We start from the raw sequence: 13,420 nt of genomic DNA on the forward strand, positions 1-13,420 counted from the left end.
GGTCAAAAAGCCAAGCTCATAGAGTCAAGACGTAGAACAAGACAAAAGGAAAAACCTCATCTGCTTTTTTTTCTTACATGCACATTAACAGATTTAGCTAAACCTTGGATCTCTTGAAGCCAAACTAATATCTAAGAAGGATGTACTGCAAGACTGGGGATTGTGTGTTGCTTTACAGAGTACCTCGTTGCATGGAAATTTTCTTGAGGTTGGCGGCTGACCTAGTGTGAATCTAACCCATTGGGTGACCAACTTATCCTATCATGGGAGACTTCTTGACGTGGCGATTGCTCTAATGGCTCTTAAATGCTTGACCTGTGCCCACCAATTTTGTGGCTTTGGCTTCCATGATGTCCCTTAGCAATAGCTTTTACCTCACGTGCATATTAGCCCACAGCAAAGTTTGTCACCAGACTGCGGGGCCAGTCTGGACAACAAGCTAATAGGGCCTATGCCTGTGTCCTGCCCTATGGATTTTTCTTTTTATGACAAATGACACAAAAGACAGAAACAAGGAAAAACAATGATCATCTCTGGGAGAAGAATCAATGAAAACCAAAGAGTACTTTATCAAGTTTCCCAGAGTCACTAAGTCCAAGAAGCTACTTTCACAAACATTTTCTCTCCTGCTAATCTAAATTGAGAAAAGGAAAAAACTCACCACTCTGGCTTCCATTGGACCCTGTAGACAGAGAACTAGGAGACTTATGTGGTAAGGACTCTTACCTCCTGCCAGCTCTTGTCAGAGGTCCAGGATGTCTCAGCTTCAGCAGTCCCAGAGCAAACAGTGTCCAGCCAGTTAAGTTTTCTCCCATCCTCTTTGCTGTCGCCAATTGTAGAGGATGAAGAAATTTTCCTTTACCCTTCTTGGTTCTTCTGGCTGGTCTAAGAATTAAATTGACATGAGACAAAATAACTGGAGAAAATTAAACAAAGTTTAATAGCATGTATACCTGGGAGAAACCCAGGAAAACTGAGTAACTCACCAAAATGGCCAAAGCCACCACCTTAAATACCATCTTCAGACAAAGACAAAAGAGGATGTTGGGGTAGTGGTTTGAGACTTAAAAGGGTAGAAAGGCAATTCACACAGAGATAGAAAAGCAAATATTTGTTAAACAAATGTTTGCCGTGCCACACGGAGACAATAGGACTAGAGAGGACTTTGATCAAATGGGCCTTGCTAGCTTCCTTCCTGTCTACCACATCTAGTTCATATTATACTGTAGTTATCTATGGTGATAGCTCCTTCCTGAAACAGGCCTTTTATCTTAAATTCTTTTTGACAGTTAGAGGGAAGGTCAAAGTTTCTTCCTGAATCAAGCTAAAGAGATACATTTTGGGGTGGCAAATTCTGCTCCTCTGCATGTACATGACTTACTTTCTGTGCCTGGTTGCCTTTTTTTTTTTTAGCCCTGAGCTAACATCTGTTGCCAATCCCTCCTCTCTTTGCTGAGGAATATTGGCCCTGGGCTAACATCCATGCCCATCTTCCTCTATATGTGGGATGCCTGACACAGCATGGCTTGATAAGCAGCGTGTAGGTCTTCACCTGGGATGCAAACCTGCGAACGCTGGGCTGCTGAAGCAGAGCACGTGAACTTAACCACTACACCACTATGGCAGCCCCCCTGGTTGCTTTTTTTATCCTTGAAGTTTAATGATGTAATCAAGATATACCTTGATTTCAATTAATATCTATCAGATTCATCTCGAACACAAAGTAGTTTTTAGATTTGCAAATTTAGTTCTTCCATTATTTCAGGGTATTTTTCTGCTGTTATATCTTCTAATGTTTTCTCTGTACCATCGTAGAATAGAAGTTATTCTATTTCAGTGTTATACTTGCTAGATTGTCTTTGTTCTCCACTTCTATTATTTTATATCTAATTAGTTTAATTTATTTTACTTTATCCTTTGCATTCACTTTGATTATACTGGAATTTTCCTCTATTTTATTAATTTGATTTTTAGCAATTCTTCTGAGTTTCTTGCTCTTTATGTTAGTTCTTAAATGATGTTTTTTGGGTCTCAATTTATTTCCTTAACTCTGTACAGATACCTACTCAAGTCTCTGTTTTTAATTCTTTTGGATATAATCCCAGGAATGGAATTGCTAGGTCATATGTCAACCAAGAATTTTATGCCCAGAAAAACTATCCTTCAAAAAATGAGGCATAAATTAAGACATTCTCAGATAAACAAAAGCTAAATCAGTTTGTTTCCAGTAGACCTCCTCTACAAGAAATGCTACAGAAGTCCTTTATATGCTGAAATGAAAGGAAACTATATGGTAACTCAAAGTCATACGAAGAAATAAAGATCTCCAGTAAAAGTAACTACATAGGTAAAAATAAAAGCTATTATCATTGTATTTTTGGTTTGTAACTCCTTTTTTTATTCATTACATGATTTAAATGACAAATGCATAAAATAATAATTATAATCTATGTTAATTAGCAAACAAAGTATAAAGATTTAATTTGTTACAATAACAATATAAAGGGAAGGATGGAGTTGGATAGGAGAAGAGTTAATGTATGGTTCTTGAAGCTAACTTGGTGTCAATTCAAACTAGATGGTTATAAATTTAGGATGTGAACTGTAATCTCCATGGAAACTACTAAGAAAATAACTAAAACATGCTGAAAAGAAAATAAAGAGCAAATCAAAATGGTACACTAGAAAAAATTAACCAAAGACAAAAGAAGGCAGTATTAGAAGAATTGAGGAACAAAAAGATATGGCATATACTAAAACAGCAAAATGACAGAAATAAGTCCTTCATTATCAGTAATTAAGGTAAATAGATTAAAAACCAATTAAAAGACAGAGATTGGCAGAATGGATAAAGATTATGATCCAACAATATGCTGCTTACAAGGCACTCACTTTAGACTCAAAGACACAAGTAAGTTGAAAGTGAAAGATGGAAAAAGATATTCCATGCCAATAGTAACCAAAAGAGAATTGGGGTAGCTATACTAATATCAGACAAAACTGACTTTATTTTATTTATTTATTTATTTATTTATTTATTTATTTTTTCTAAATGAGTGTAGGCTCACAGAGTTCGCTCCCTGGATTCTTTTTTTTTTTAATTTTATTTATTTATTTTTTCCCCCAAAGCCCCAGTAGATAGTTGTATGTTATAGCTGCACATCCTTCTAGTTGCTGTACGTGGGACCCAGCCTCAGCATGGCCAGAGAAGTGGTGCGTTGGTGCGCGCCCTGGATCCGAACCCGGGCCACAAGTAGCGGAGCGCACGCACTTAACCGCTAAGCCACGGGGCCGGCCCCAAAACTGACTTTAAATCCAAAATGTTATGAGACAAATAAGGGCATTATATATTAATAAAAAATTTGGTTCAACACAGAAGATAAGACAATTACAAACATTTACACACATAATAACAGATTCAAAATATATGAAGTAAAAATTGACAGACTGGAAGGGGGAAATATACAGTTCTACAAGAACAGTTGGAGACTTCAATACCACGCTCTCAATAATGTAAAGAATATCTAGACAGAAGATCAATAAGGAATTAGAGGACTTGAACAACTCTATAATCCAACTAGACATAATAGACATACACAGAACACTCCACCCAACAACAGCAGACTGCCTTCTTCTCAAGTGCAGGTGGAACATTTTCCCTAGGCTGTGTGTTAGGCCACAAAAGAAGTCTTAACAAATTTTAAAAGATTGAAATCATACAATGTATCTTCTCCCTTGACAATGGGATGAAGCTAGAAATCAATAACAAAAGTTAAACTAGAAAATTCACAAATACGTGGAAATTAAACAATACATTCTTAAACAACCAATAGGTCAAAGAAGAAATCCTAGGCAAATTAGAAAATACTTTGAGGTCAATGAAAATAAAAATATAGTATCCCAAAACATACGGGATGCAGCAAAAGCAGTGCTCAGAGGGACAATTATAATTGTAAATGCCTACATTAAAAATGGAGAGAGATCTCAAACCTACTGCTTAACTTTATACCTTAAAGAACTTGGAAAAAAAAGAGCACATTAAACTGAAAGTCAGCAGAAAGAAGGAAATAATAAAGATTAGAGCAGAGATAAATGAAATAGAGGAAAGAAGCTACTTGTAATCCAATTGTGAGGGAGGGAGACGGAATACATTTTTGGGAGGTTATCAGTCCTGTACATGTAATAACCTCATTTAATCCAGAAAACAACTCCATAACATAGGTAATGTCATCACCATTTTACAGAGGAAGAAACTGAGACTCAAGAAGATTAAATAATTTGCCCAAGATCACACTGTAAGTTGTTGAGCTAAATTCAGATCTAAGTATGTCTGAGTCAAAAGATCTTTCTTTACGCTGGGAGCTATGAGGATACAGAGGAGGGGATATATTAGAAAGAAATAATAGAGACAATTGATAAGACTTAACAAGAAATTACATGTAGGTATCAAGAGAGGGGAAAAAATTCAAAGAGAACTCATCCCCAGGTTTTTGACTTGAGTGAGTAGACTATGGTGTCAATAATTGATATTGGGAAGTCAAGAGAAGCTGGTTTAGGGAAGGAAATTCATTCAGTTCAGAACATGTTGAGTTTGAGGTGCCAGAGGGACATCTAAGCAGAGTATGTTTAGGACTTGATGTACTTTCAAGTGCATTGCGTGTCAGGTGTTTTACGTATTTACATTTATTTATGTAAGGTGAGAGATAAAGATCAAGGTTAATCAGTCTGGAGATGATGATGTTGAGAACAGAAAGAAAGGAACAGATACAAGAGATCTCACAGGGAAGAATCTACTACATTTAATAAGTGCCTGGATTTGGAGAAGTACTCCCAAGTTCCAAGCCTAGGTGCTTGGATAAACAATGTTGTTATTGATATTGAAAATAATAATGCTATAAAAATAATAATGCTTTATATTTGTACTTGTCCTTATAGACATCAAAGTATTTTTCTCATTTAATCGGGAACTGGCTTGGGACAGAAGACGATGAATCTGGTTTGACGTTTGATTGGTTTGAAGTGGAATCAAAACGTCAGTGTGGAAATGTCCAGGAGGCAGCTGTGATGCAGATTTGGAGTTAGTGTGATAGGATAGGACTGCAGATATAGATTTGGGAGTCATCCACATAGATGTGATGGTTGAATCCACATTAGTGGGCAAGATCTTAAAGGAAGAGAATGTAGAGAGAGAATAACTCCTGGAATAACTCTTGGCCTCACCAGTGCTCCACGCCTTTTTGGTATGTCAAACAAAGGCATGAATTTCTTTTTTGGAATATTACTCCTTGGCAGTAATTTGTTATTTATGACACTGAAATTAAAATACCAAGGCTTTCCACCCTTGAAAGCCAAGCCTCGCTGAATTCTCAGTAGATTCAGAGGCTTTTTACTACATTGTTATTGGGTTACCAATTTATGCAGGGTTGGTCTCCTCCACTCTTGAAAGAGAATGTCCATTTTCCCTCAGGCAAATGTATTAGATCTGAACTGAGAAGCCACATATTTCTCCCAGTCCTTCAGTTTTCTGATGGAAATGCTAGGCTCTTCTCTTCCTTTGACCTATGACTCAAAACCTTATTGATGCTACACATTCCTCCTTCTTCCTAACATCACTAAGAAAAGTATTGGCATGACATGGCCTTTTCCATGTGATGTCAGGGAAAGAATTGATGCAGGGTTTGGGGCTCTTATTTGCTACTTCAGCTTCCCCTGGAGATCTCAATATTCCTTTGATGTAAGACTCTTAACCTATTAGAGCTAAGAGAGACCTTAGAGATCAATCCAACCCTCTCAATTTTATGAATGTGGAAACTAAGGTTCAATAAAATGTTGTAAAGCAGCAGCATTTCATACTGGTTAAAAGTGTGATCACGGGAATCAGATGGACCTGAGTTTGAATCCTGGTTCTGATACTTACTAGCTGCTTGGACTTCAGTTCTGAAACCCTACATAGCCCTTTGGCTACGTGCAACTTTTGGCTATTTTCTCAACCTCTTTGAGCTTCAGTTACCTAATCTATAAAGTGACGATTATAATAGTTTCTATCTTGTAGGGGTGTTGTAAAGATTAAATGGAGATAAGGCATCTAAAGTGCTTCTTTTATTGCCTGGCACATAGTAAATACATAATACACATTACTATTATTGTTGTTGTTATACTGTGGAAGAAGAGTAACTTGCTCAACGTTACACAGGAATTAAATGATGCATCTGGGACTAGAATGCAGATCTCAACTCCTAGTTCAGAGCTCTTTCCTCTACACTAGGCTGCTTCTCTGTCAAGAGTTTCCTCAAGGAATATCCAAGTCCTCCCCAATACAACAGAATTATGGTATTCAATGTTGTTATTATTACTTAGAACATTCTGGGTGTAGACATTTCTTACCATATAGTAGATAAAATACAGAAGAAGAAATGTCCTTCAAATCTCCATAATTTACAATTAGAATAAAGAAAAACACCATTAAGAAACTAGAAAAATACTAAATGAGATGGTGGAAAATTTTTCTCAACATTTGGATTTGATTTTGATTCTGTCCAGTCTTTCCTGTCAACTTGATAGTTATGGGTTTACAAAAGAACTATGGGCCAACAGCATCCTAAAAGATCCAGGTTTAAACTGACTGTAGATAATGTGATTGGTAATAGCTCTGTGAGGCCAACACATTCCAGGGAGCCAAGGAAAGGGCAAGAAATGGGGGGGGGGTTGGGCAGAGAGGGGAGAAACAGTAAAATAGCCAGTGGAAGAGGAACTGGAGTATGGAAAAGACAGTAAATTTTGGGAAATAAAATCAGTGGGCTCAGCAAACAGATAGGCCCCAAGGGTTGGCTCTAAGATACAAGAGAAGACCTCTAAGTGACTACTCTTCTCACTTTCATAGAAGGGAACAGATAAGAAAAGATAGGAATGATTCTACTATCTCTCTCCTGACTTTGTGGTAAAGGCAGACTTCACCTACAGGCAGGCTTCTTAATTTCTTCTGGCTGTGATCTACGCCTGTACAATCACAGCCAGCGTATAAGGTAAAATCAAACTGAAACAAATAGATGCTGCCATCAGATTAAAGCTAATTGACCCTGCACATCTTGATCCTCTTGACAACTTGCAGACTGCTAAGCCTCTGAACCCTGCTTTCCTCCAGAACGAGCCCATGCTTCAACTTAGGTCTGCACATTTGCCCAGTATCTTCTTCTTTCACTTCATGTGACAGGGCATATTAAAGAATTACAACATTGTTGATTGAGAAAGGAACTTAAATTGAATTGAATCAAGAAAGTTTAAAGAAGTAATTGTAGACTTTAAAAATCCTTGGATATATCTTTTTTTTTCTTAGCCATTGGTTTTTGCAAGAACAAGCTTTAAGTCACATTAACAAGGTGAGAGATAGCTCTCTTCCAATTTAAGAAGGTTGGATTCCTTCCTACCTTTGATTGGTTGCCTTCCTCTTTCCTCCATTGCCCTATAATCTCAGTGGGTCTTAGACAGTTTTCCCCATTACAACTAGGAAATAGTTGTACACAACTGAGGCCTTTAAATCATGAGAGGAAAAAGATAACACTTCAGCTATGTAAAATTACTTCTCAAAGTAGTTGATTCAATATATGAGGAAATTTACTGAAACTTTACATCCTTTTAACAGCTGTGATTAAAGAGCTTAGAAAGTTTTGCTTGGCTTTTTTAGTGTGTAATTTATGATTCATTCAATCAAAATCATTTATTGAATGCCTACTATGTGCCAGGCTCTGTGTTAAGTAGGTGCTATGCCAATTACTACAAGGAGAACTTAATGTGTATATTATTTTAAATGGAGCCACATGAGAATAAATTTAGTTCTTTTCCTGTGGTTCTCTTTGCATGGGCTATTCCAACAACTGGTCACCATTTCACACCTTCAGCCTTTGGCTCAGTATCTTGCTACCACGTCGGCCCTACTCTGCCAAGTACTTTTTATCGGTTCCCATTTCTCTGGAGAACAGAGAGGCTTATAGTTGTTTTTACGAATAAGAAGCATGATCTACATCAGGTATAGCTTCTAGACACCTCTGGTAGATTTTGCCGTGGCAAGTCCTGCCAAGAGTTAATACCATTTCCCTGGCTGTTCTTATCCCCTATGGCCATTGACATGTAGTGAGGAGTAGACTACCATAGCAGACCTCTTTCCTGGCATACTATCCCAAGTCCTGAGTTATATTCTGGGACAAACTGGCCTGAACTTGAAATAAGTATGAAGTAAATGAGCAAGAAGCAGTAGGGAGCATGAAGGGAGGGAGAGAGAAGTATTTTGCCTACAAGCCGTCCAGAACTGAATATGAGTTGGGATATCCTGATCTTCAAACCAGAAAGGCAATCTTTATATTCTGTATAGATAGGACATTTGCCTCAAGATTTAGTTAGACCCAGTTTAATACTCTGTACCTGAGAACCCTGTACCCTGCTTGAGCTTCAATTCTGAACCCTTATATAGTCCTACTTCCTTCTCTAGGGTCCTTGTTATTCTATACCATGTGAGGTGCTGAAAATTGGTACTCCCAGCCTAAGAATTTCAGACATATTATGGCTTCTGTACTGTGGGGACCTATGTGAGTGTATCAGTGCTTAGGGCACTATTCTTAGGTTCAGTTTGTACCCTGTTTTCCCCCTGTGTCTTATCTTTAGACTCCACTTCTGTCCATGCCAGTTAGGATGTCGAGTTACCAAATTCTGCTTGAATGTTAGGACCCTGCTTTGGTATGTGCTCTTGTGCCAAGCTTGGATCTGTAAGCATTAAATCCACTGCCTATTTTAACTCTGTCCATATCCTATTCCTGCTGTTTTAATATGACACCCAGGTCTCTGACCTTAGTTTTTCCCTTTGGATCCATTATACACTTGAGCCCCTTTTTCTGTAGGACTTGACTTCTCCCCTATGTTGCTTATAAATTAGACTTGTTTTTCAGAGTACTCTTTCTGCCTTACTGGCACACAGAATTGTCTGTGGGAATCGGGGAACCCAGGTACAAGGTCTGGACATCAGGTGTGAGACAGCAGCTTCTTGATTTTGAGGCCAACTCCTGCCCTCAGTTAGAAAGCTGACAACACTGATGTAATGTCTATATATGGTTAAATCAGACATGGTCAAAAATTTGGTAGTTCTGACTTATGATTGGTGGGGCAGAAATTCCTGGAGTTCTGCCACTCCCAGGAGTGTATAAATGGGCAGCACTGAATTAGAATCTTCGCAGGTGGTAGAGAGAAGACAGACACTCAGAGTGGCCAGCACAGGCTCAGAAGCAGAGAGCAGAAATCAGGTAAGATTTCTGATTGCTATGGTATATGGACTAGCCTGAGTCTTTCACTGAGTGTGTGTGTGTGTGTGTGTGTGTGTGTGTGTGTGTGTGTGTGTGTGTGTATTCTGGTCACTGAGAGCTTCATTCAAATCACAGATTTCTCCCCTGGAACTGTAGATTTCTCCAGCTTTCTTTCTCCCCTGCCTCATACCTACTACATTGGTAGGTTGTGCCTGAAAATTGTTGGTGTTTATAGAAGGATGGAGTGTTTTCCTGAGAAAGACTGGAGATCTGTAGGAAACACTGGAGCTGATGAAGGACTACATTTAGCTGGCCTCATTAAGGAAGAAGCTGGCAAGAGAAGGGAGGGTGAAAGCTCTTGTTTCCGAGCCAGGTAGGACTTGGAGGGAGCAACCAGGGAGTTGGGAAGCCTGTGCCAAAGCTGAGGAGTCCTTGAGGGTGATACCAGAAGGATTGTCATGAAATCTATTTGAATAATAATTCCTCACACTTGAACAATGCTTTATTCTTTGCAAAGTGCTTCGACATCCGTTATTTCATTGGGTTCTTCTAGCATCTCTGGGAGAGGTGGTTAGATCAGGTGTTAGAAGTGACGGAACTTGTTCAAAGTCACAAAATAAGTCAGTGAAACTAAAAAATCAAGGCTCCTGCTTCCCTGTCCGGTGCCTTCCCACTGGAGCAGGCTGGCTGCTTCTGGACGCATGTGAAGGGCTAACTTCTCTGTGGTGAGTAATTTTTCACGAGTGTTCTTAGAACAGGCATGGAAACCCCAGAGTGAAGGACTAACTTGTCACTGGTTTTTCCTGGGGACTGGGGCTCCTTTCTCTTAGTAGACGTGAAGAGCTTTCCAGAACTCAACTTGTTTTCTTTAGCAGCCATTCTCTCCCCTCTTTTTTAACAGATAGTTGCTAGTTACTCCTTTCTTAGGTAAGAAAATGTCCATTTCTGCTGTTCAAGCTAACGACTTTGCCAAACTCATTGATTTTTCTTCCTGTAGAGCACTGGAAATAAATAGGTGGGTCTCACACCCCTTGTGAGGACCACTAGGCGGTCTTCTGATCACATCCAGCCATTTGAAGTGTGGTTGCTGTTTCTAATGAAGGACACTAGTATTGTCATTCAGAAACAAAGAGACTCAGAGATTGAGCAGATAATCTCTCTTCGTATCATTATCTTCAAGCATTGTTCTGGTTGTTAAGGTGAGCTGAAAAATGGGCATTTTCTCTCTCCAAGTCAGAGGGCAGAATTGTTCCTAGAATATGACAAATGGGGTTGATCTCCCTGGGGCTGTAACTTTGAGGTACTCCTGCGGGCAGATAGAAAGTGAGGAAGGCATTTAATCAACTGATACTAAAAGACCTGAAGTATATATGTGCAAACATGTAAACATCCCGTTCCTCCTTTACAGCCACCGCTACCTGCTTCTCCAAGGTGCAGCAGCCAGGGATAGCTTTGTCCATCCTCTCTTTCGTACATGCACCCTCAGACTGACATCTAAGTCAGTACTCTTCCACTCTCAGATTCCTTGTTATTCCCTGTAACTCAAACGTTGAGAAAGGAAGAACAAGGTGTGATTTCCCTGCTGTTCTCAATGTCCTAGGGATGACCCTACCTTTAGGGAAGTTATTGAGCTCAGACATAGCTAGCTACCCACTCTTCTTCTCACTTCATAATTGTGATATGACCCTTCTGTCAACCCACAACTACGGGAATTACTCAGCTTGTCTCTAGAATCAAGCAACTCCCCGGCTACAGAAGTCAACTTGGCAGCTGTCCTAACTTTGAATTCCTCTAGCTCCTGAGACATGTCACTATTGTTTAAAACTAAATGAGAGCATACAATAATATCTGAAAGAATAAGGGAAAATTTCTAAAGTGCACCATGTATATAATCAGGTAGTGACTTATGCTCTGGAGGAATCTGATTTACATTACCCCAAATGGGTCTCATGTTTCAGTTATTAAAACATTAAGAGTGCTGTTAATTGATGATTTAGATATTTGTCTTATCAAAATGAGAATAAATCGATCTTTATTTTACAAGCCTTAGAACTTTTTAAAATTGTTACTAGGTTCACGATCCCCTTCCCCAGCTCCCAACCCTCTAGTCTCTTCCTTAAGATGGTTTTCTGCCTTCGTTTACATACAATTTGTCAATGTCCTTCTTCAAATGTTCCCCCCTTCAAATATTTATGCACTGGATATGGTATGATCCATTCAGAGAACTGTGTAACAGCTTGATATGGACACTGTACTGTTTTAAATGGCATTAACTTTGTTTTAAATTGCATTAGATTTGTCTGTTGGTGGTGCTGTTTCCTGTTTTTGGATTTTGTTTTTCAGAAGCTGCCTTTCACTACTGGCTTATTGTGCTTATGATCACCAAAAACATCTTCCAGTGACCACTTTATGCATAGTGTTGTTAACTTGTATAACTTGTATAGTTAATTTTATAAACTAAATTAAGATATTTTGCATTAATTACTTCTTACATTTCATGTGGCTAGATTTTACCCATCCTTTCAGATTGGCATCAGACTGATGTGCTCTCCCTTCCAGTTTTGTCATCTGCCAATTTAAAAAGCATTCCTTTTTTATTTTCATTTGAGACCCTGATAACAATGTGAATAAAATAGGAGAGCCTTATAACTTTCCACTGTTGTCAACAACGAATTAGTTAATATATTGGTGGAATGGTTGGTTACTATAAATCCTCCTGTTACCTCAGACTACATTTTGTCTGTCCTAACAACAGGGAGATTTAGTTTTGTTCAATTCACATATGCTAGCTATAAGGCATTCAGCTGATCTTTCAGGCTATTCACACTATCAAAAAAAGGAAATGAGGTTAGTTTGGCCTGACTAATTCTTCATGAACCCATACTAGCTTATTGAAGATGAAATTGTCTCTGTCTAGCCAGTTCAAGTTATCTGGATTTAACAAGGAGAAATTACATGCCCTCAGACTTCAGAGCATTTGTACTGTCCTGACCAACCCCAGAAGTAGAACTCAAATTCCAACTGACAGAGCTCATGTTTCAGAAGCAGCCATTTTTAACACAAAACTGACCCAGAAGTCAGTATGATAGACTGAAGTAAAAGCTAAAAAATGGAGAGAATATAACCTTTGCCTGTTAGGAAAGAAAAGATGAACAAGAGAAATATTAATGTCACTTTTTCTATCCATTTTAAGCAGTCTTGTTTCTTTCTTCTCTGCAGTTTGGGTTAGAGACCAAGTGGAAATTTAAAGATTGTGTACTGATAGGAGGACTGAAGCAACCTTACACAGCAAAAGGAAGCAAAAGAACTTAAGGCAGCTGGGGTCTAGTAAAAAGAGAGTAACTTGAGGTCAAAACTTGGATCAAATTTGAGCTCTAGCAAGTATTAGCTAAGTGACTGTGAGCAAGTCATTTAATTCTTTTGTGCCCTGGTTTCTTGCATTTTTTTTCCCAGATGGATGGTACCTCATGAAGCTGTTGTGAAGGTTAAAATCTTTTCTTCACAAAATGTAAAAGCAAAGAGAAACTGTGCTCAACGGGGATTCACTTTCCTGCTGTTCTATTTTTGGAGATTGTCTTTTTTGTGGAGTCTTAGCTTGCTATTTGTAAAGTTTCAATAGCAAAATGCACGTGTGAAACTGATCAAGTGTATAGGAATCTCCCTGCTTTTTATATTGATGCCAAAGCTTGAAAGATAGAGAGTTATTAATGATGAGCATTTTACTATTTTTTCCTTAGAAATGCAAAGTATGTTTTTTCCTATAACCTGAATTCCTTATCACTAACTTCGGTTAGACAAATCAATATTTATTTTCAGTTTTGCAAATTGAAAAAACAAGGTATAGTTAAATTGTTTAGACAAATGGTCTCTAACATGCACTGTGCAAAACAAGCTATCGGGGTATGGAAAGAAAAATAGTATAACTATTTAGTTACTTTTTATTCATTCTTTTACATTTTCTACTTTTTATGTAAGTTTTATAGTATATAAATATAAGTAGATTGATATATTAATATAATTGACCTACAAATTTTGGGAATACATACCCAAAAGTCACTGATAAGGTGCACAAAGTTTAGAGATCACTGGTTTGGAGGATGATAGAAATAAGATCAGAGAACTTTTGCTGGAAA

Source organism: Ceratotherium simum, chromosome X (assembly GCF_057802395.1).
Source record: "Ceratotherium simum simum isolate JZ-2026a chromosome X, ASM5780239v1, whole genome shotgun sequence".
NCBI lineage: Eukaryota > Metazoa > Chordata > Mammalia > Perissodactyla > Rhinocerotidae > Ceratotherium > Ceratotherium simum.